The 27,055-nt window shown below is 33.5% G+C and overlaps 1 pseudogene; it reads right to left on the bottom strand.

Annotated features, from left to right (window-relative positions):
* Positions 1-1,231: 1,231 nt before the first annotated feature.
* Positions 1,232-10,530, bottom strand: LOC107165414 (polyamine deacetylase HDAC10-like; annotated as a pseudogene).
* Positions 10,531-27,055: the final 16,525 nt, after the last annotated feature.

Genomic DNA, 27,055 nt, shown 5'->3' with positions numbered 1-27,055 from the left:
TATAGTCCATTCATTAACATAAAAATATAAAATCATTCTCTAAGTTTATACCGAACACCAAGAAATGCATATAATATCTTAAAATATTATTATTTTAAAAATTTCAAGTGTTATAAATATGTGTTTACATAATTCAAACTTTTTGATATTATGTTTTTACAGTAAAAATTGCACTGCACACAAAAGTAGTAATAGGTAATAAATTATCCACTTTTATTTTAACTTTGAAAAATACACAATTTTTGTTAACTTTTTTTAAGGTCTATTTTGTTAATTTAATTTAGTATTGGTACACAATTTTAAATTTATTTAAGATCTATAATGTTTTGTAAATTTTTATTATTAAAAATATTTTAGTTTCATTATATTGTACTTGATTTACCTGGATGAAATACATGCTAATGTCTTTTTGTGTTGATTTGTTATTGTGATCAATAGATTATGATAATTTTATTTAAGAATTGAATTACTTTTTATAGATAAAATAGTTGAAAACAATTTTTTTACTAGTATTATGGAAATAGTATTTAGCTAATTTGATTTGTATGTAATATTTTTGTTTCAAATTCTCAATTGTGCAATACGTATTCCTAATCTATAATTATATTAATTTTGCTCACTAATAATTAATTATATTTCACAAGTAAAATTTTACATCTATTTAATTAAAAGTGTATTTAATAATTAAAAAAAAAAAAAAAAACAATACATTAAACTATAATATCTTAATTTTTCTATCAAAACTTAAAAAAAATTATATAATTATAATAATTTTTTCAAATACTTTTGACAATATTGGGAGTAGACTAATAGGTCTATATGATGACGGAAGGTCAGGTGGTTTTTTTGGTTTGAGAATGAGTATGATAGAGGAGTACGCTTCCATAGAATAGGGAAGTAGGATAGTCGGAGCATTGAGTTGAATATATAGGTTATTAGAACGATAACTTTTTGCAGAAGCTAAACTTTTTCTGAAGTTATTAAATCGTAACCAGGAGACTTTTTTCATGGGAGTACTAAACTTCAGTAGGAGAGGTATGTTTTGGCGCGAGGGACATTTGTAATGGTGAGTTGAGAAATTGTTCAACTATGTTAATTTTTTCTGGAAGGAGAATGCTATTATGAGAATGAAAGGTTTCAGCGAGGTGGTTTGCAAATATGCTAGCTTTGTCCTCGTAAGAGTGTACCCAATTACCATTAGTGTTTTCAGTTTTGCAGTATAGCTAGAGGATTACGTAAGCGAAGAAGGTTTTTGGTAGGACATATTGATGTGATAGTTTCCATTTATAGTTTTTGAGTTGTTTAATAAACTATACATTGAAATAACTAATATTTGGTTATTAGAGTATATTTGTGTAACATTTTCGTTCAGTTGAATTATTAATATTCTGAAACATAGAAGTTATAATTTTTTTTATAGAATGATATTACATATATTTAAACAATTTGGTATGATCTTTTAGTAGGTAGTTTATTTATTGTCATTACTTTTTCAAGTAATATTTTTTTATGGCATAGTTCGCACCAATAATGGAAGCATTTAATGTACACGAGATATCATTTTTATTTAAACTTGAAATTTATGAAATAAATATTCCAGATTTAATTACGTTTTCAAATATTGAATCAATAATCTGATAACATCATTGATTATATTATAAAAATGTGATTTCGAAAATGATAAATGTTTAAAACCTGCAGTAATGGTCCAACAGAAAAAGAAAAGATTATGTTCAATGAATTCATTGTTGGTTTTAGTAGTACACTTCTCTTCATCAATATATTTCTGTTTGTTTAATATTTCTTTGTTATACTCAAATGAAAAAGCTTTATTAAATTCTTCAATGGTTGATTGATATTCCTGTATATAAATGAAATGTTATACTACACAATTCCTATTTTAAAGAACTTATTTTATTATTAATCTTAAGTTTCTGTTAATTAAATCCAGTTCTGTTTTCTAGGATTTATAATATTTTATTTACTAGATTGACAACATTAATATTTTTATTTATTACCTAATCAACACTCAACAGTCGACATAATTGGATAGTTTACTTTTAAACATTAATTAAATATACAATAATAAATCAATTAAAGATAGTTAAATTATATCATTTTGATATATGATAAATTATAAAGAAGTAATTAAGTGTATAAGGATTTACTATAAATTCAATACAGTATTCTTGTTGTGATTTACTTACATTGAATAAATTTAAATTACTTTATTTCTATATTTAAAAAGCAATTAATTATCTTAATTAATTGCAATTTAAACATAATAACATTACCTTTAAAACATGTAAATTTCCCAGTTTTGATTTTAAATATTGATAGATATTGCTATGTATAAAATTACTGTTTGAATGATCAACCAATTTGGATACTAAACCAATTCTAATTTTTGGATTGAATAGTTTGGCCTCTTTTTAAACAAAAAATTTATAAAATATTGTTAAATCAAAATCTATGGCAATATGGCATAATAGTGTAAATACCAGTAATAATATTGTTTAATATTATATCAAAACTTTATAGTATTAATTTTTGGATAAATATTTCTTGTTGGATATATTTTTGGCTTTTCATCAAAGAAATTGTGATCAATTTCTGGTACATTTTCTTTGTACAAAATATTATACATGATGCAATCCCAATGATGTCTATGAGCATAAATCACGTTTTCATTTGATTCCATTACACTATGATAATACGTATTTTTTAATAAAATGAAGTGATCCATTGAACTGAATACATATTTAAAACAAAGTTTTAAACTTCCTTAGTTAATTAAAGCCCTTGCAAACTCAATCAATTTTTCATCAAAAATATCATAATTGACTAACAAAAATGAAAGTGCTTCAAATGGTTTGATTTAAAAAATGTAAAGATTTTTGATTTGAGAATTTTACTTTGCATTGGTCGGATCATAGTAGGTATATTCAATATTGTTAATAGTTTTTAATATATTTTATGTAAATAATTAAAAATGGTTATTTCTGTCAAGAATTTGGTAAAATTGAAAAAGTGCTGTGACTAATGCAAAAAAATCTTGTCCATGTATTTGGAAGTGCATACATTTTTGTCAGGCATACATCTACTTAACGTTCATTTAGGTTTCAATCTTTAGATCTAATGACTAAATTACATGTGCATGCATATTGTGTTTACTGTTTAGCGTGATATGTATAATGTGGGTGATAGACAAGGGTTGGGGAGTATACACACTAATGATTACCTATTTACTATCGTGCACATATTAAGACCGCAAGGAACAAACAATTCTTAAAAGTGACATGTTTGCATGGACCTTAATAAGAGATTTTTAAAATGTTTTAGTGTATTTTAGAACGTTTTTTAACAGATCTTTTACTAAAAGATAATCTAATTTGAGTAAGCATTTTTACCTTTTACATGGTCGTTGTAATGAATTTATAATTGGACATGGATCTCCCAGTAATGCTCTTAATGTCAACGTTGCACTGTCAGCTAAAATCTTCAAGTAGTACCCTCCCTAAATATATTTATCTAAAGAATTTTAATTTAAGGTATAGAAAATACACATACCTCAAGTATGGCAACAACTTTATCACAGCTAAGACTCATCAATTTTTGTGTAATGTGAGCATAACAGGCTGGAGTAACCATCATTTCACCCTAGCATAGTAGATTCAAATAGTATAGGTCCTATACTATAGGACATAGGCATTAAATGTATAGCATTTGTTCATATTATTACATAATGTTAACTTCTTGACTAGGAAGCAGTCAGCATAAATATAAAATAAAAATATAACAAATTGAACAACAACTATTTCATTACTAATAACATTTATTTAACAAGACAAATAGCGTCAGAACTTCAGCAGACGGATCAGGTGCTCCTCCACAGTCCTCTTCCTCAACTTGATCGGTTTCTGATTCTTCATCTAGCTTTGCCTTGTCTTCCCCGTCATGCTCCACGCCATCTTCTGTTTCCCCTTCATTGAACAACTTCCATGACTTCAATTGCACTACATGTGCAGTAGTGGCAAATCTACTTTTTTTTCACTATCCAGCTCAACCACACGATAGACGTCACCAGGCAATCTCTCTGTTACAACCAGTGGACTTCGGTATCGGTCTTGTAACTTAGTAGACTCGCCTGTTGCATTTGGACAACGCTTCATCACCACAATCTCACCATCAGAATAGTGGGTGTTGTCGTGGCGATGCTTATCAAAAGCAGCCTTAGTCTTCCTTTTTGAACTTTCCATTTGTTGTCGAGCTTCGTCCCACAAATCTTTAGGCATAGTCCAGTTATCTGAAGTAGTAGTCAACTGTCTAAGGACTCCCAACCGGAACCTCGGTCTATAACCATGTAATAACTCAAATGGAGTTTTAAGAGTCACTTTGCTTTCGCTGTTATTCATATATCGTTCGACTTCAGGAAGGCTTTCGTCCCACTCATTTGGAGCATCGTTCTTGGTCATCAGTGCTGCCATAACAACGCTGTGGGCCCTCTCAACCTGGCTATTAGCTCGTGGGTGGCGGGATGACGTCAACACCAACTGTATACCTTGCTCCAAACAAAACCTCTCGAACGCTTTAGACGTGTAACATGTTCCACGATCCGAGATGAAACGTCTCGGCAGCCCATAACAGTTCACAAACTGCTCCACACACTTCAGCAACGCATCTGCACTCGTGGTCTCTACGGCATATAATTTGACAAATTTAGTAAAATTGTGTATCAAAACTAAAATATACCGTTTTCCTGTCCTAGTGGTCACAAAGGGCCCCACATGATCCATATGAACGGTCTCAAAGGGTCGTCGTCCGGTGGGTATAAGGTGTAGCAACCCAGGTCTCTTGCCCCTAGGATTCTTCATCAACAAACATTCAAAGCACATATACACATGCTGCTTGACGTAACGCTTCATGCCAGCAAACCAAAAATCTTGCAACAGGTTACTCATGGTACGGTCTACCGCAGGGTGCCCGCTCAGATCATGAGTGGTCACCACCAAACTCTTCCGCATGGATTTAGGCATGACAAACAGACTACGTCCTTTGTACTTCTTATATAGAAGTCCATTTACCACCGCATACTGCTCATCCGCAGCTCCAGGCAACACACTGACAGCCTTAATCTGTTTAGCAATCTCTGGATAAACCGCCTGACTCATCAGAACCCGTTCACGTTCAGTCATTAACATACACACATCGTATCGCTCCGCCAACAAGGCATCCAAGTCTATACTTCTTCTTCCGCGACAGGAGCTCGAGAAAGAGCGTCCGCGTGCGCCATTTTGGTCCCTGGACGATACTTGATTTCATAATCAAATTCCTGTAAAGAATCATGCCAGCGAGCAATTTGATCATTTGAACTTTTATAATGATTTAAGTACGTCAACGCTTGACAATCCGTATAAACTGTAAATTTAATACCCAACAGGAACTGTCGAAACTTGTTCACAGACCATACTAAACTCAATAACTCGAGCTTACTCGAGTGATACCTGGTCTCTGAATCGCTAGTCTTGCGACTCGCATAATAAATCACATGTAGGGGTTCACCGGAATCTTGTGACTGCATCAGTATGGCACCCAATCCAGACGAACTCGCGTCCGTGTGTAATTCCGTCACAACCGCATCAGGTCGGAACATGACCAGCACAGGCTCGCGCACAAGACATTCTTGGAGCTTCCGGAACGCAACTTCTTGCTCTTCTGCCCAATCAAACTCTTTACCTTTTTTCGTTAGACGGGTAAGGGGTTCCGCGACAACAGCAAAACCCGGAATGAAACGACGAAAAACACTGACAAGTCCCAAGAACCGCCTTACCGAATGAACGTCCGCTGGAACCGGGTATTCGGCAATCGCTAGAGTCTTCGCGCGTCCAGGACGTATCTCACCTCCACCTACTATAAATCCGAGGGACTCAACGCTTTTTGTTCCAAATTGACACTTCGTCGGTTTTAGCGTCAATTTCGCTTGCTTCAGTTGATCCAACACCAGTTCGAGCTTCTCCATCAACTCCGGCCAGTCTCGGCCATCTATTACCATGCCATCCAAATAACTGCGTACGGTTTTACCTCGAAGCGGCCCAAGCACCCGCTGCATCAACTTGGTAAACTCCGCCACGGCGCCAGACAACCCAAAAGGCATCCGCGTGAATTGCCCTGTAGTGTCCGCCGTTATGAACGCTGTCTTCTCCGCTGCTTCGGCCGTCAACGGGATCTGTAAATATCCACTAGCCAAATCCAGTTGAACAAAGAGACGTCCAGCCGCCAAGGACTCCAGTTGCTCCAACATATCAGGTAATGGATAGTGTTGGCGAACAGTTTGTTTATTTAGTCTACGGTAATCCACACACAATCGATTCTTGCCCGGCTGCTTTACAAGCAGTACCGGACTTGCGTATGGAGAAACCGTCTCTACCACGACGCCGTGGTCTTTCCAATCACTTACAATCCTTGAGATCTCTTCTCGGTCAGTCTGGGTTGTTTTATAAGGTCTACATACCACAGGTCGACTGTTCGGCACTTCATGTATATCTACTGTCATGAGCGACGTACAACCGAGCTCGCTCAAGTTCTTCGCGAAGCAATTGCGATACTTGTTGAATAGGCTCATCAGGCCTTCGCGTTCACTGGACGTCAGCCCAGGATCAACATAACCAAAATCCGCGACGTCCAACGGCTCGACCGCCGGCGATCTGTCCACTTCCACAGTGTACTCACAGTATTTTCGGTTCGACCATCCCATGGCTCAGCCCGATAGATGTACAACTGACCACCGACCTTATGATATGCTATTTCAGGTGAATCCAACCAAATACGTCCAACAATGATATCGGGAACTTGCACGACGTCGCTCACAACTAGCATCTCCACAGCTCCAGGACATACACCATCCACGGCTACCTCCGCTTGCGTTAGCCCTACAGCCCTAACGGAAGGTACCGTCGTACTACCCAGACCATATAATGGTTTGTCCATAGGCCGGATGGATAGTCCGCACATCACCGCGACGCTAGCTTTAATCAATACATGGTGGCAACCAGTATCCAGCAAAACGTCTACTTCACGTCCGTTGATCCACCCAATCCGACGATAAGGATGCGAGCCAACTTCTCGGGTAGCCACAGCAACACTAGTCTGTTCGTGCTCAGGGCAATTCGGCCTTATGTGCCCCTCAACGCCGCAACCATAGCATACAGCATTTCGCTTGCCCGGACAATCCCGTGATAAGTGACCCGTTTTTTTGCAATTCCAACAGCTCGCCATCGCGACCCAGGGCGCAGCTTCATCAGGTACTTTGTCCGTAGAAGGCTTCGCGCGTGCCCATGCGGGTCCACCTGACTTCGACGTCTTCACTTCGGTTTTCTTTATGAAGGGTTTCGTCACCTTAGGTTTCGAGTCACGCGCATGTATATCACTCATCCTCGACCATTCCAATAGGTCGCCAAGTAAGTCTTCTTCAGTCGTATGGTGGCGTCCTAGGGCGTACAGTGCCATGTCCCGCGAGTATAACCCCTTTAATACATGATCTCTGGTCTCGATAAACGGAAGGGCCAAGTCCCCACAAAGACGTACTTTAGGTTGGAAATAATCCATGACGTGTTCATCTCTTTTCTGGGTACGCGCTTTCAACAAATAATACCGGTCAGACGTATGTAACGAGCGTATAAACGTCATACGGAATCGGGTTTGGAAGTCCGACCAATTACTGAAATTTTTACCGACGAACCAATCTCGTGCTGCACCGTTCAGATTAGCTCGAACAAACTGTAGTCTGTACCTGATCGGCTACCCATTTGCCGATGCGATACCGTTTACGTCATCCAACCAGTTTTCAGCTTGGTGAGAAGACTCTCGACCAGTAAATTGATGGATAGTTTTATTTAAATCAGGTACTACCCGAAACTCCATCACATCGGACTGGACTGGTACACTTGACACTTCACTCGGTTCACCCGACGAAATATTCGACCGAGCGGACATCACTCAAACTTGCTCACTTAGCTTAGTCACAAGCACGAACAACTCGTTGTACGACGGTGCGTTTATCGACTTCGGTTCGGTCGGCGGAGTAACGTTTTCTTTCGACATCGTGACCGCAACTCTAACGCACACCGACGATACGAATCACAATTCTCAACAATAACAAACAACGATTCTCATTTTATCAACAACAACTTATCAATTTGATAACAGGATCACGAGATACCGCTACAACGGTTAGGGCTAATACAAACCGCGGTATCCGCACGACTAACAAGTTGACCAACCTCACCGCTTCGCACCAACACTTCCACTTTCGAGGTTAGGTCGTGAAACTCCGTTACCGATCGAAATTTTCAAATTTACGAATTTGAACAGGAGTTAATATTCCGACTTTTACTATACCGACAATCCGACGCGCACAATTTTCAGATCGAAATATTGAATCCACCACAACACTATCACGCACTAACGTCTCGGAAACCTCGTGGTCCGACGCACTACGTTCTTCGGAGTATATCCCACTTCTGAGAAATTTATGTTAACTTCTTGACTAGGAAGCAGTCAGCATAAATATAAAATAAAAAAATAACAAATTGAACAACAACTATTTCATTACCAATAACATTTATTTAACAAGACAAATAGCGGTACGGTACGTCCCCGTAAGCCAGCGCAGGAGACCACTTCTTCTCGAGTACAACTCGACTACTGGTAACTACTCTATTTTCCCAGACAACGCAGCCACTCGCGCCAGCACGCCCTCTGGTAGAGTTATCAATAATAAATGAAATACATAAACACAAATAAAATAAGTACTAAGGTACCTACTTACTTTAGGATCTCCAATAGCTGAATCATATCCACTTGAAACAATTATAAGATCTGGAGAAAACTTTATAATAAATTAAAATACATTATTATTTAGCTAAATTGGTAGGTACCTATCTATAATTAGTATTTGTTATTATGGTTGGTAGTTTTTTTCACTACAATTGATTATCTCAGTTGCTAAAGGAATTAACAAGTAATGAATTATAGCCATATAATCTTCATTTTTCATTCCAGTGTCATTTTGTGGAACATTCACATTGAAACCAGAACCACTACCATTGCCTACATGATCAAAATCACTTTCTCTTAAATTTGGCCAAAATTGTCCATGTTCATAACGATGAATAGAAAAATAAAACACTCTGATTGAACAATTTTTTTTTTTACACTCTTTAGTCATATCGTAATTAAATTAACTGTATATAAAATATATACCTTGGGTCTTCATAAAACATCTGTTGAGTAGCCTGGCCATGGTGAATATCCCAGTCGACAATAAGAATTTTTTGGACATGGGTTTTATCCAATAAATATTGAGCAGCTACTGCAACGTTATTGTCGTTATTTATAAAACAATAACCGCTGTATTCAGAGTCCATGGTATGGTGTCCAGAAGGTCTAACAATGATTGAACTCAAATTTATTATACGCATGTTATAATTTTTTTTTTTTTTTTGATAAAAATGTGAATTTTAATGAACATATACCGAATAACGGTAATCTACAACTGCTTTGACTAATTCAATTGAACTACCTGCTGCAAGGAGAGATTGCTTGTAATTCGACTATAAACATATAAAACAATATAAATATCTATAGGCAGTATAGTATAATACATTTATTTTATAACTTAAATAGATATTTTAGATTAAATTATGTTTTTGTAGCTTTGAAATGCATATATTTACAACAAATTCTATTTAATTCAAACAATTATTTGATAGAAAAATAATATTTAAATATTAAAAGATACCTAATATGTTTATATTTATAATTATATTAACTTTATAAATGTCGATACTGCTCAATCAATTTGAAAAAGATAAATACTTGACATGGCTTTCTTTTTTAAAATGTAATGACAGTTTGTGTTACACACACATAATTGAAAAACATATATTTATTTATTTATCTTTATTTTAGTTTATTATGTTTATGACATTCACATTTATTTTTTATTTTTGTTTGAAACGCTTCAGCCTATACACGGCAAACATAAATTTGTAGCTTACCGATTTTTATGTTAGGTATTAAGGACTTTGTTGTTATTTAATATATTATAGAAAATAACTATGATTGTCTTTTCAACTTTTAAGTGTATTATTTCATATTTGCATCAACATTTATAATGTTTACAAGTTCTATTTTTAAGCAACATACATTATGTAAATATATTGAGTCATATTTTGAGGACAATTGTTCCAGTTTTTCGTCATTGTAGTGCTCTGTACTTTCTAATAAATCAATATGTTTAGCCGTATGCTTTGCAAGTAATTCTTCTTTGGTGACTTGGCGTGATGATATTTTAACGCAACTATTGATCAATCCTGCTATGTACTGTGTACTGACGTCACGCTAAGACTACTAAATACGCATTTGCACGTAGGTGTACGTGTCCCTGGGGCATATGATTTCACCACCGATCACATTGTGTCCAACCTCGATAGCTGGTGCGAGTAGAATCTTAAAATATGAGAAGCTCATTGCCCGACATTATCGTGTTGGCAGGACATCATTTAGATACCTAATTAGGGCATCGGGTATTTTATTGAGATTACGCGTGTGTCACGAATAGTAGGATGTGAACCGAACGGCCGCATGAGCGTGGGATGCTACGGTATCCTATAGTGATACGGATACGCACGTACGCATTTGCACGATTAGACCATGGACACATACTTATCTTATCGATAGGAGCGGAAACCCGGAGAGTAGGACTATACAGGAGAGTCCCGAATAGACCAAAATCAGACGTGAGCCACCAGAGTCAGTGCAAGCACCTTCACGCCAGACACCATTATAAATTAATCGTTTGAACTTAGAATATTCCTAATTTAAATAATTTAGCTATTGCAGGTTTAATAGTTTGTACATATTTTTTAAGCACACGGCGTATATTAATTTTTAAATTGTATTTTTTTCACATAATATATTTTGTAATTACTTTAAGAATTTCAGTTTTTTTTTAACACACAATAAATATTGTTTTGCATATTTTTGAATTTTTGAGTGCATAAATATGTGCATATTTAACAATATTTTTTGCATAAAAATTCCAGGCCCTAGTTATTATATATAATGCTATAATATAAGAACACCTGTGCGCACGCATAATGTCTATGCAGTGTTCGTAGTCATTATCCCAGACAGCAAATTCCTAACAATAATATTTTAATAATGTTATTGTACGCGCCCAATATTAGGGAGTACGGGACTAATGTGTTGTGATACCCGAACTATAAGCTACCGTCTCTTGGTTAAATAAATATCCTATCGCTAATTGTCTATGTCTAATTACCCCTGATACTTGCTGGATAGGCAACTATATGTACATGACGACACCAAGGAACGGGAGAGTGCTATTTTGGGAAAGAGGATGGTACAGGTTAATTATGGGGAGGGGTCTCTGTGATCGGTTCGGTATGGTGCAATGATCACAGAGCTCACAACAAACTAGGGACAATACTTAAACTAAAACTTAAAATAATGAGGTCTTGAGGTGATTGGAGTGCAGTGACGGTGGTCTGGACGGCCTGGGTGGCCTCCCACACACCACGGTGAGTGCTGGCGGTCTTACGCGGGTGTGGACAGCACGACGCTCAGACGAAGATGGCCCACGCGTTGCTGAACTCGAGGAAGCTGAGGATCTTGTCAACCTGGGCGGCCTCCCACACACCACGGCGAGTGCTGGCGGTCTTACGCAACCGTGAAACAGCACGATGACCAGACGAAGATGTCGTAATCGACGAGTATGCGATGTATAGGATTACGTACTAACCTTCAGTAGGAGTCGACGTAGTGACATTCACATACGATAAATTGGGTGATGAATAAAATAACAACAAAAAAAACACCCATGATTTTACGCCTGAATGGCGAGACAAGTATAATGAACTTCGTGTCGCATTGACAACGAATGAAAATAAGAAATATAACAATGTAACAATAATAATTGATGTGATGATTGCGCTCAATGCGACTTACAATAAAAAAGAGCTCAACATAACTCTAAACGACAAAAACAACGCTACAGTAGCGGAATAGCAACGAACACATAGACATACGGAAAAAAAAACACGTAGACACGGTGACGCCAATAATACATAATAATAATAATAATAAGGGCGTTGGCCGCAAAAACAATAATAAAAAAAAAATGATTAATAAGAGATAATAATATGAAAATGATAATGAACATATTATTATGCGGGAAAGACCGACCAATAATTGTTCGGTAGAAAATACAAAGAGACTATAGATATAAATCAACATTATAATAATAATTAAATAATTTAAACAAAAAGGACTGAGTGGTGTGAAGGGGAAACGGGAGACGAGATTAGGAAAGTTGCCGTCACGCGACAATTAGACAACAGCAATATAACTTGTTTGGCGCGAACAGTTATAATTTAGTTATATTAATAACATTTAAATTGAAATGTTTTTATAATATATTTTTAATGTTATCAAGTTAATGTTAAATTGAAAATATTATGTTAATGTTTTGATTTAGTTACTTTTATAATATTTTTAATTGAAGTCCATTAGAATTTTATGAGAATGTTAATATTATAACTTAAAGTAATATTTTTGTTAATATATTTTTTTTAAATTTTAAGTTGGTTGAATTTTTAATATTCAAATTTGAATTTATTGCAAAGATTTTAAAAATATTCAATAAAAAATTATATAATAATTTAATAAAATTATGCGATTTATTTCTGAACCATTTCCGATTATTATTTTGTATTGATCAAATTTTTTCAAGACATATTTATGCATCAACTATTGTATTGTAAACTCAACATTGATTAATTTAGAGCTGTATAGCCGTTAGGTATAATGAAAAAAACAATTTTATAAAATTTGAATATTTTTTAAAAATTTTTTTTATTATTGTTTATATATTATTTTCTTCAAAACACCGTTTAAATGTTAATGTAATTTCTGTAAATAAAAATGTATAGCATTATTGTTAAAAAAAAATTTTAATAATTTATTACTTAATAATAATAATTTTGATTTCATCATGGTGTTTAGAAGGAAATAATACGAAGTTCGTATTGTTAGTATTACGAACAATATTAAAAAAAAAGCGGGTAAGTCGTGGATGTCGCTCTGCTGTACAGTAGGTTACTGTAATGGATGGGATTAAATTTAAATGCAATGATAGGTATCATTGTATACGAAAAACGATTCTGAACGGAGATGATTAATTGTCAGTCTAGGATATATTATATTTAAATATTGTCATATATTCTATTTTGAAACAAATATTTTATTTTTCAATTAAGATGCATTTTGCATAAGGCACGGTTAATCAATTAGTATAGTTATCATATAGTTATCATAATTTATAATACCTTATATTATCATAGATAATAGATATATACGAATACCTGGTTTGAGGATAAATCGTTATCATTACGCGATTTCATAAAAATTTAAAACTCAAACGCTCAAAACATTTTTCCTATAATGACGCTTCAAATTTTCTCTATAGCTATTTGAAGCAAAACTTATGGAAAACTTGGTGTTAAATTGTATAACCTTAGATATAAATACAAACAATATTATGAATTTTGAACTACAAAATAATTTGCAAATATTCATGGTTTTGACGAATTTTTGTCAATATTTGAAATTCAAATGTTAATAAAAATTTAATTTGAATTTCCGGTGGACATTTTTTTTGTGATAAAGATTGAGAAACTTGTAAGGAGCCTTGTATTAAATTTTCAAATCTTAGGTATAAAAGGAAAATTTTTTATGAATTTCTAGAATAAAATAATTTACGAATTTTCCTGATTTTTACGTATGTTGTCAAAATTAAAATTTGAATGCATGTAAACAAAAAAATGTAGCTATATATTTCTTTTATTTTTCAACTGCTATTGCAAAACTATATTATGAGCCTTGTATTAAATTCTCAAATCTTAGAATTAAAAAGAAAAACTTTTATGAATTTCGATCTAAGGTGATTTGAACATTGCCGTAATTTTTATGTATTTAGTGAAAATTTGAACTGTAAATGCTTATAAAAAAAATTTGTGACTATATATTTCTTTTATTTTTCAAATGCTATTGTAAAACTATTTTAGGAGCCTTGTATTAAATTTTCAAATCTTAGGTATAAAAGGAAAATTTGTTATGAATTTCTAGGATAAAATAATTTACGAATTTTTGTGATTTTTAGGTATGTTGTCAAAATTAAAATTTGAATACATGTAAAAAAAAAATTGTGGCTATACATTTATTTTATTTTTCATCTGCTATTGTAAAAATATATTATGAGCCTTGTATTAAATTCTCAAATCTTAGAATTAAAAAGAAAAACTTTTATGAATTTCGATCTAAGATAATTTGAAAATTGCCGTAATTTTTACATATTAAGTCAATATTTGAATTTAAAAAAAAATTGTGCCTATGTATTCTTATAATTTTTTAATCACTATAATAATAACTTATGAGGAACTTTTTATTCAATTTTCAAGTATTTTGATAGGGCCAAAAAAATTTTATCGACACTTAAAAAAAAATTTTCAGACAAATTGAAAATTTCAGTCGTCTATAAATATCTCAAAAAAAGTCAAAATATTTTGAAGATTAAATCATGTAAAGAAAATTCCAATCCTAATAACTGGTAAAATTTTCAAGTATCTAGGACTTATACTTTTTGAATAATAACAAATATTTAAAATCGTTTCAGGATAAATCGTTATCGTTACACTATTTTGTAAAAATTTAAAATTTAAACGCAGTTAAAATTTGTCCTATAATGATGCTTCGAGTTGTCTCTATAACTACTTTAAAGGAAAACTTATGGAAAACTTAGTGTTGTATTTTTAATCCTTAATTATAAACGCAAAAAATTTTATGATTTTTCAACTTCAAAATTACTTGCAAATTTTCGCGTTTTCGACAGATTTCGTAACATTTTGAACTATAAACGCTTATTAAAAAAAATCGTGACTTACGATTTTTAATTTTTTTTAGCTACAATAAGAAGAACTCATAAGGAACCTTGTATTAAATTTTCAAGTTTTTTTGGTCGTCAAACATTTTTTTACCGACACTTAAAAAAAAATTCTCAAAAAAGTCGAAAATTTCAGTGGTCTATAAATAACTAAAAAAAAGTCAAAAATGTTTGAAAATTAAACTGTATATAGATAGCTCTACTATAAACATTTGGTGAAAATTTCAAGTATTTATAGTGATTATTTTTTGAATTACTACTATATAAAAAAATCGATTTGGTCGAAAACTGATTTTGCGTAAAAATTCCCGTTTTTCTGTCATTTTTTTTTTGTTTTTCTCGATTTTTTTGAAAACTGTTGGAAAATGTTTACTTTTAACCTCTATAATGTACCAAGGATCTTCACTTTTACATCGGAAACCACCCCCAAAGTTTGAAATTGAAGCATTATTTCGACTAGTTATGCTGTACACGGACACACACAAAAAAAAAAAAAAAACACACATCATTGTAAAATCAATACATTCTTCACTTCGTTCAGAATCTGAAAAAAATTCAAATTTAATGAGATTTAAAAAAAAAAATTATACCTATACCTCTAATTAAGCCAATTTTAAAATTACAACACAAATTAATTAATCTGAAAATTATATTTAAAATAAGGGTTGCCATTTAAAAAAAATGTGTTAAAATGAAATTTTAAGTCATAGGAATTTATGATCGATCAGTCTAGCTAGTTTAATGTCCCGCAAACTGCAGAATCGAAAATTATATTTATAATAAGTGATAAAGAACCCAACTGTCTCTTGGGATACACGGTGTTGAGGCCAGAGCGTATGTAACACTTACGTAAATTAATATATCGGGCACGGAGAATAGCTGGTCGCACACATCCATGCACACAGCATATTATTTGTTTATATTTAAATTATAATATTGTTTTTACATTTCGTTATCATTGTATTTAATTGTTTTGTGAGTTATATAATATGTAAAATGTAAAACCGGTCACCGACGGCTCACCGCTCTATGCGCGGAAAATTATCACGGCCGCCGTCATATTGTCTCGTACCGTACGTTGTTCCGACACCATTACATCGCGTACTTAATAATATTATTTTATAAAGTTTTTATTCGAAGGTTGTTTACCATCATTGTTTTTTATATATAAAATTGTCGCGCCAGAAGGGCCTTACACTATAAGTATTGTTTTTTCTTGGTGCTAATTGCTAAAGACATCTTATATTTATATTATTTTACTATTGTAAGCCATAAAAGGCCAGAAGGGCCAAAATATTATATATTTATTTGTCAACCATAAGGGCTGCACATTTATAATTGTATATTTATCTTGCTTAGCCATAAAGGCTTGATTTATTATTATTATTATTTCCATTGTGCCATATATACTTACTATCACGAATTAAAATATACTGGATACCCAACGACCTATATGAACTGCTATTTTTCTTGGACCCAAACTGACTTGCCAAAACAGCTGTTGCAAACTACACCTAGCGCTTGTTATCATATTAGTAGCAACTTTTACAAAATAATTTACCGCCAAATTTCTAAATATTTGGAATTAAATAAACAACCATGACAAATTATATTCGTCAATTCGTCATGTTAATTACTATCATTGGACATTGTTTATAACCAAGAATTAAAATAGACGTACATCTTAATTCATGTTTATAACTTAAATAGATTTCCCATTTTTCATTTAAATACATCAACTGTCGGTAGTGAAGCTGATTTACTAAATAATAAAACAAGAGGATACCTAACTCACCCAGATCGAAATTTATACTTAATACTCAAACATCTAGAAACATGTTTTTCAAAACATGCCACTTCTTGTGATGTGTTTGAAGATACATATAATGAGTTTTTTAGTTTAAATATTGGTTTAAAGTTTCCTTGTTTTGAACATCAAGCTGATATATTGACTAATATTTTTTCGTATTATATTACTATGAGAATGAGGCAGTATTCTTATTTGGTGAATCAAAACTCAAAAAAACTAAGTAAAACAAAAAAAAAAATTATCTAAATTAGTTAAAACATGATTTGTTGACTAATTTAATTTAAGGTTTGAACTGTATATGTATTGTAATTACAGGGTGATTGATTAAGCGTAAAACACTCATTATCTTAATCAATCACCCTGTATAAGTATTTCATGCAATTTGTATTAAGTAACTATATTAATAAATTTGTAAAATTATTTGTATTATGTAATAAAAAAAGATGTAAATAATATTCATTAAATAATTAAATGTGCATTTTTCTTTTACTACCTATTAATACTTACCTTTCACTTAACACTTTATCAATCCATTTTGTCATAGTAGAATATTTAGAATGGTCAATGGTGCCTATTAATTGTTAATAATATTGCAGATTACAGTAATAAGAAAATGCATGAATGTTTTAAATTAATCGTTCAAAAAAATCATAATATTATTTGTTATTTATGCATAATATTTTAAATTTTAAATAGTCAATCCATTAGTAAACATTTAATTCCCTTGGAGCGCTAGTGCACCTTTGCACATTGAAAGTCAGTTTAGGAGCGCCTTATCATGTATCGTTGGGTATCCAGTATATTTTAATTCGTGCTTACTATATTCTGTCGTGCCACAAGGGCCGTGCATTATTTATATTTGTATTAATTTATTACTTTTACACGAGCATCAGTTCAGCACTTAGCTGTGTCTATTATTATTTGGTTTGTTCGTGCCATAAGGGTCGAACATCTATAATCACTTATATTCTGTTAGGCCAGATTATTATATTATACTGTTTAGCCAAAAGGGCTTAATTTATTATTATTAATTTATTATTATTTTGTCGTGCCAGAAGGGCTGCGTATTATTTTTATATTACAATTTTTCTATATAAGCTTACAGCTCTGATAGCTTCCTAATTTATATATTTTATTCTGTTTGGTCATAAGGGCCGTGCATCTATGTAACAGATTTTAATTATTATACTTATTTTTATATTGTTGGACCAGAAAGGTCACATTATTTACATTTGATAACAGCTTAAATAGCTGGTCAATTTATATTTGTTCTGTCTGGTCATAAGGGCGACACCTTTACTTAATATGTTTCAATTATTATTCACCTTATATATTGTTGAACCAGAAGGGCCACAATATATCATATACTGTTATAGCCATAAGGGCTTTAATTTATTATATATACCTATTATATTTTTATACATTTGTGTTGCTGTGATTTTATTATATATTTGTATTATTATTATTATTATTATTGGGTATTATACAGCAAACAGCAACTTATTACTAGAAACCTTGTTACCATTTATTATTATTTGTTTTATTGTACACACATCTACATACATACACACACATTCATACACAAATGGTAATCGGAAAAAAAATCCCCAAAACAACTATTTAAAAAATGACATAATTATAATAATATACCTAATTAGTATATTAGAGATTAGACTATTAGAGTATGTATATTAGTTGGTAACAAAAAAAAATAATAAATAATAATAATATTATATTAGTTAGTTAATCAATAAAAAAAAAAATAGATATATAATTAGGTAGGTATAGTAAAATTATAGCCATATTCGGTTTAGTCAGTTCGTTTTCGTATATTGTTAGACAATTTTAAATATAAATTTTGTAAATGTATTTTGGTCGGTAATAACAGTCATCTTTATGTATTTATTTATAAGTGTTCTTATTTATACATTTATATTTTGTTCATACTTAGTACAACTTTGAATTTTTAAATATAAATTTTGTAAATGCATATTTGTTGCATATATTAATGATTTTTACTACATATTTGTTGCATATTTCAATGATATATATATATATTAATTAATAATATAGGTATAAAGATATAATATAAGATAATATTATTTTTTTTTATTATTATAATTTAAATACTAATTAGTTGCTTTGGGGATTTTTTATTATCATTATTATTTTTTTCCGGGGATTTTTTTTCTGGGGATTTTATTTACCGGGGATTTTTTTACGGGTATTTTTTTTCCGGTGATTTTTATTCCGGGATTCATACACACAATCCACAACACGCACTACATAGCTCGACAGTATTTGCCCGGCGTTCCCGACCACTGCTGTTCGAGCTATTACATCACTACACACCTAGCTAGTCCTCCATATTTTTATTACCTAGGACCTAGGTGTTAGTGGTGAGCAATCAGGTGTCCGGGGTGCGCGTATTATCATTATATGCTACCGGCCCCAACACACAGTATACGAATCGATTATTTAAATTCAAACAGCTCACACACGACTTTTAAATGTTTACTAATTACTACAAAAGGATTTGGACACAAACTGCATATAAAAAAATGTATAAAACAAAACGTACATACAAAAACGAAAAAATCGTCTGACAGCCGGCCTATCAGCGACATTATTTCTAACCGCGAATTCGACGTGCCTCCTTGAACCGATTTCGCGTACATATATTATACCTACGAATTCTAAACTTCATTGAGTACGTTAATATTTAAATACTTTAAACCCCCCAAATGGGGCCTGCAAATAAGGCTAAAAAATCCTAAGATTTGTAAAAATCGCAATAGTGATTATAAAAACAACGAATTGATAACCATTAACCTGCATGTGAGTGATAACGGGACTAATATAGTAATATGCATCTATGACGACTATATAAATTTGTTTTAATACATATAATTAAATCAGTGTTGAGTATTTATTTATTTTTTAGTATTATTTATTATTCAGTGGTTATGATAGTCGTATAATCTCCACTGTGGCAATATCGACCTTTATAAGTATACTTATTACCGATATAGAATTTATTAAATGATTGAATTGTTATAATGCAGTATACATACACTAGCTATATCACCTAAATAATCTTGTTTTTAAGAGTGGTATTATATGCTATATATAGAGTGATTCAAAATGTATGTCAAAGCCATTCACTATTTTGAATATTTATATGATAAAATGGCTGTATTATAAATTTTGAATCACCTTGTATATCAAACATCACATATGCACATGAGTAGCGGAGTATGAGTTGTAATAACGCAAAAATAAAAGAAATAAAAATGAGAGGTAAAGGGGGGGGGGGCTAGGTAAAAATATAAAGGGTCAGTTACGAATAACAAGATTATTAATATTGGTTATAGGTTGTTATTAATGCTAGGCAAACACAAGAGACACAAACCTTGAATGATTGCCGGATTTATTATAAGTTATTTAGATTTGCGAAATTACCTTCCTACTGATCATCGCGGTCGGAGGGTTCTCAAAGCCGGAGTGATTCGAGAATGATCAAGTACACCATAATAATAAAATATAAATTATTAAATTATAGAAAATTTAATAAATGCAATATAAAATATAAAATTATATAAGTATATTAATTTTGATGCGCATGCACCTTACCTTATTCGCAGCTGTGTTTGAATGCACAGTTGACGTAATAAGATAAATAAAGGTTTTTTTATTAAACACTCAGATTAAAGGAAAACAACATTGTTAAATTTCGATTTAAAAAAGAAACGGTTCAGCTGTCGCTCGCAATGTCTGATGTCGAAGAGTTTTTAGGTGCTCATGCACTCAAGAGTGGTGCTCATGCACTATTAATAGTGGTGCTCGTGCACTGATGAGAGGAGACGATGTAGTCAAGCCTGCCAGAGTCGCAGACGGCTCCATAAAAGGCCTCTGCGTTTCCAAAGAAATTTGTCTTAGTCCTTGGAGGCAGAGACCCTGATTGGGCCATCCCTTGATTCCGACGGCACACGAAATAGATCAAACGTGCGGTGACACATTGTCACAACTACGTCTGGGTTCCTACGTGACCAAACAATGCAGATCGTTCCTTCCATTAGCGATTAAATAAATTTATTGGGGTTTAACGGCTATATGTGTGTGACAACTTTACCGTTATTTATTTTATTAAATAAAAATTATAAATTTACAATCATGATATGTGAGCATATCATTACAGAGTTGAAATACATTTTAATACAGTTCGTGTTTGACTCCCGACCGAGCAACACGTGTGTAGCCTTATCGCAACCGCATTTTTATCTACCGTTAGAAGTGTTCCTACTCTGATCTACGATAAACTGGTAATATGATTTTATTAAGCGCGATTAGCTATCTTCCTAATTAAAATCAATTACGATATTAAATTGCGCTCATTTGCAATCACCGCAAACATGCCTACAACATCGGGCAACTTAAATTCAAACCCAAATAAACTATCTCTTAATGATAAATTATTAGCGTCCAAACACTCAACATCTATCCCCTCACCCAAAACCACCTCAACTCAAGACAACCTCATCATCAATGATACCAACAACATTCAACCCACTTCAAATCATCCAATAGACAGCTCCCAAGTTAAAAGTTTCGCTGAAACAACAGCCAACTCTCTCATACCAAAAATGAATCAAGCTATCGTTATGAACTCAATCGACGGAATTAAACAAATACAATACATAATTGCGCTCAGTAAAATTACTGACGCAACCAACATTATCTCCGCTTCGCGCATATCTAATAATAGGTTCTGCGTTTTCTTCAAAAACCAACAGATTACTAATGACATCATTAACAAGCACTCGGCCATATTCGTTGATAATATTGAGATACTAATACGCAAGTTAATTCACCCGGCCAAACGCATTATTTTATCGAACGTATATCCCGCTATTCCAAATAAATCTATCATCGAGGCGATAGAGACATTCGGTATTAAAATAACATCTCTAATCACGGCACTTAAAGCTGGTTTCCCGCTCGATAAATTCGCTCATATCACAAGCTTCTGCAGACAACTGTACATCAGTCCTGAAGATTTCCGAAAACTACCTGGATCGATCGTTATTGTCCTCGACAACACCTCATACCGTATATTCATTACCGATGACATCGTAACCTGCTTTTTATGCAAAAAACCCGGCCATGTATCATCCTCTTGTAAGATGATATACACAACTCCCCCTCTGACAGAAAATATTGACACCTCAAATGTACAAACTTCCACTAATACCTCATCTCATCATATCGTCGAAAAAACCAATAGTATGGACGTGACTCCTGATCTACCTCTAGAAACCACTAGCGAAATATCCAACACAAATAATACACAAATCACCAAAGACGATAACTACGATGACATATCGGACTCACAACCACTCCAAGCTACTTTCAAAAGGCCAGCCCCTGAATCCACATGCCCGTCAGCGCCTCCCTCCCCCACGTTGACCAACGACATAATTGAGTTAGGTAAGGGTACACCTGCTGTCAAAAACACAAAGTCTAAAAACCAAACCACAAAAAAAATTAAAACCAGATCAAGATCAAACTCCTCAACAAGAACCACCGAAATATTAGATAACCTTCTTGAGCCAGCAACGGCTATCCTGCAGAACAAAGACTCCCCCCTCAATCTCTTTCAAATATATCCTGGAAAACTTCACAAACAAAAATTTAAACATACATGACCTATGTATTAATGTTGGATCCAATGCCTCTGAAGTCCTTGACATGGCCGAAAAAATATTACCATTAATGGTGAAAAAAAAAAATTAAAAAAAAAATATCTAAACTATCTACAATGTTATTCCAATCTATACCTCCCTCCGCACAGTCAGCTCCGCAGACTTCCAACTTGAATCAATCTAATCAATAAAACTACTCAAAAATCTACCCCCATTATCTAAACATGAGTTCACTAATTCAATGGATTTGCAACGGATTTTACAAACACAACACCGATATAAACCGTATTATATACGAACAAAATCCTGACATTATCTGCCTACAAGAAACTAATTTCAAAAACCTACACATAGGAAACATTAACGGATACTCCGGATATAAAAAAAATCGCCCCGACGCACTCAGAGCCAGTGGCGGAGTTGCAACATACATCAAAAACAATATTAACAGCAAGGAAATATATGTCAACTCAAATTTGGAAGTAATAGCAGTTCAGATCATTCTCAAGACAACAATAACTATATGCAATATTTATATCCCTGACAGCACCCCTCTTTCTCTCCTTGATCTAAATTCAATAATAATACAACTCCCCAAACCTTTCTTAATCCTGGGCGACTTCAACAGCAGAAACATCTTATGGGGATCATCACACACTGACAACCGTGGGAAAACGATAGAAAAATTATTAGAAAATCCTTCACTAATACTTCTAAATAATGGTGACCCAACAAGACACAATTCCACAAACAGTTCTTTATCAGCCATAGATCTAACAATATCCAGCACCAATTTCGCCCCTGAATTAGACTGGAAAGTACTAACTGAATACAACGGAAGCGACCATTGGCCAATCCACCTTAACATTTTCAACCAATCTACACCCGATGAACCAATTAAGCGATGGAAACTTACCAAAGCCAACTGGAATCGCTTCACTGAGCTGGTCGATCACCACTTAGAGAATCAAGACTGGGCCAAAAAGAATGCTGATGAATTAGAAATAGACCAAATCAATATTGACTCCATAGTGGCTTCCCTCACCTAAATTATTGTAAACGCGGCAAATATATCCATAGGAAAATCTTCCCGTTCCAAAGCCACCAAGACAGCACCATGGTGGAACCCCGAATGCAAAGAAGCTATTGAAAATTACAAAAAAAAAATTAAACCGTTTTAAAAAAACTTAATCTTTGTCAGACCACATAGCACTTAAAAAAGCTAGAGCAGAATCAAGGTTTATTACCAAAAATAGCAAACGCGTAGCCTGGAAAGCATTCGTCTCCACAATCAACCAACAAACGTCTGCTACCACTATGTGGAACAAAATTAAAACTTTTAAAGGAAACAAGTTCAACTCGACACCCAATATCATTAAATACAAAGATGAATTTATCAAAACTAGCCCGGACATCGCCCAAGCCTTCGCCGATCTATTTCAGACAAACAACAGTAACCAAAACCATACGAAATCCTTCCTAAAACACAAAAATGAAGTTGAGAACTCATCTGTCACAGACAGCATACCACAGCACAGTGAAGACTCATACAACTCCACTATCAGTATGGATGAACTCAACCAGGCACTCCTGAAGTGTAAAAACAAAAGCCCAGACCCTGACGACATCCCTTACATATTCCTACATCATCTGTCCTCCTTCGCCCTACAAAAACTTCTTCTAGTCTACAATTCAATATGGGAATACGGTATTTTCCCCAACCAATGGCGCAAAGCAATTATTATCCCAATACCCAAACCAGATAAAAACAAATTTCACGCAGAAAACTACCGTCCCATCTCTCTAATAAGCACACTATGTAAAGTACTCGAAAAAATAATTAACTTTAGACTCATATGGCACTTAGAAGTCTCCGAAAAATTCAATAAAGAGCAATGGTGGATTCCGGAAAAATCACTCCACACTCAACACCTTATCCAATATTCACTCCCATATATATAACGCAGCCAAAGTAAACCAACACACAATCCTAGTAGCGCTTGACTTAACAAAAGCATATGATATGGTTTGGAGACAAAGAGTTATCTTTATCCTACGTGAATGGAACATCTCAGGAAACATGATTACATTCATCACTAACTTCTTACAGGACAGATCATTCCAAACAAAAATTCGTAAAACACTATCAACAACTCATACCACTGAAATGGAGTCCCCCAGGGCTCAGTCATCAGTGTCACCCTGTTCTTAATCGCAATAAATAATATATTTGACAATATCCTTCCTCCTATAAAGTATACCATCTTTGCGGATGATTGTAACATTCTCTGTAGTGGCGTGAACATAAAAACAACAGCCAAACTCATCCAGCAAGCTCTGGATGAACTCCTCAAGTGGTCAACCACAACAGGCTTCAATTTCTCACCATCCAAAACACAATGTATCATCTTCCACAAAAAACGTAATGAAAACTTATTCCACATCAATTTAAATAACACCATTATATCATATACAGATAAAATAAAAATACTAGGTATGACTTTCGACCACAAATTAAATTGGAACCCACACCTAAAAAACCTCAAAATAAATGCAAACAACAACATGAAAATTATGAAAACCTTATCTCACCACTCCTGGGGCTCTGAAAAAAATAGCCTCATTACTATATATGAAGCAATTATACTGGCAAAAATGGAATACGGTGCAGTCATTTATAATACGGTCAGAAGCAAAATTCTCAATACACTAAATCCTATACACAATCAAGGCATTAGACTAGCCACAGGTGCCTTCCGCACAAGCCCAACTGCAAGTATTATGTGCAACGCTGGAGAACTCCCACTTGAATTTAGAAGGATTAAAGAAACACTAAAATTTGTAACTAAATTCTCAAATAACAAAACTCAAGTTCCAACCAGAAGACCTCTGAATATACATAACAGTCCAAACATACCTCTCACTATCGATGACACGTATAAGAACGTAGCAGATATAATGAAGTTCAAACCAATTATGTTTAACAAAATTATCTTCCCGTCTTCTCCTCCGTGGATGTGGAATATTAAGCCCAATACCCAACTACTCGAATTTGACAAAAAAATCCTCAACCTCAACTATAATAAATAACTTTTCAGAAATAATAGAAGGAAAATACCCTCACCACATAAAAATCTTTACGGGCGCCTCAAAATCCCCAAATGGAACCGGTTTCGCATTCATAGAAAATAACAAAACTTCAATGTTCGAATCTCCTCACGAAACCAGCATTTTTTTCGCTGAAAGTCAAGCCATCCAAAATGCAATCTCACAAGCGACGACCTTAGCGTCTGAAGAAATACTTATAATTAGTGACTCTCTTAGTGCACTCCTAGCCCTCGAAAATCCTTACCCCAAAAACAAAATAATTCAATCCATCCAAGAAAAGTTATCAAACACAAAAAAAAAAAATCGAATTTCTATGGGTCCCCTCCCACACTGGCATAAGTGGCAACGAACTAGCTGATAAGGCAGCCAACGAAGCAATAACATCACCCAGCTCGGTACTAATAAATAAAATAACATTTCAAGACGCACTCTCAAATATAAATAATCTAACTAAAAGTCACTGGCAAGGGAGAAGACTCCAAACACAAATAAACTAAAAGAAATTAAATCGTCAGTCGACCCATGGAAAACTCCCCCATCCTCATCCAGGCACGAAGAAGTAGTTACCACAAGAACCCAGATTGGACACTCTCGCCTAACACATCTACACCTCATAACAAAAGAAGACAGCCCGACCTGCGAACTCTGAGACAAAGCGCTGACAATTAAACACATCACGCTAGAATGCCTAAAGTTCACCAACTCCAGACAAATCCTCGGGAATCCATTAACTATGCAAACAAGCACTTGACGAAGATAACTCCAAAAACATTTACGATTTTTTCAAAAACATAGGCTTAGCAAAATTAATTTAGAAAAATAATTGAATGTACATATTATACTCTATCCCTCTATTGTCAAACATAATGTGTCCCCATAGCTTTAAGGTTTAAGGTAGCATTAGCTTTAACTCTATGACAACTATTTTGTATTTTGTATTTACTGCAGGCTAATAACCTCAGGAGTTGAAGCCTTATTTAAATTAAAAAAAAAAAAAAATTTTAATAATTATGATCTATCTATGAGGTAGGTTATTATTATTTTATAATTAAATATTAATGTTACTTAAAAATGTAAAGAGGTGACTGTTGTCTATAATAATCTCTACATAGGGATACAGATGACTGGGCTGACTGGGCTATGCCAATAATATATTATATGATCGTATTCTAGGTAAATTCTTGTGTTCTGGTTATCTCATCAAATTCGTCGAGGGAGACATAAATGACAAGTCAGTAATCTGTAAGTTATTACAGCCAGAGAGCCAAAACGCGAGGGTTTGAATCTGGGATACCCGCAAACATTTTTACCAGAAATATTGTAATTCGTTTTGTCACCATGCACACCTATACTTACGTTTAAGTCACATATCCGCCATTATATTAGTAGGTAAATTGTATCTTGTCATGTCAT

Source organism: Diuraphis noxia, unplaced genomic scaffold (genome assembly GCF_037042655.1).
Source record: "Diuraphis noxia isolate RWA-SAM2 unplaced genomic scaffold, SU_Dnox_SAM2 contig0005, whole genome shotgun sequence".
Classification (NCBI taxonomy): domain Eukaryota; kingdom Metazoa; phylum Arthropoda; class Insecta; order Hemiptera; family Aphididae; genus Diuraphis; species Diuraphis noxia.
Note: the sequence above shows the minus strand (reverse complement) of the source record. Positions and strands in the feature narration are given on the sequence as shown.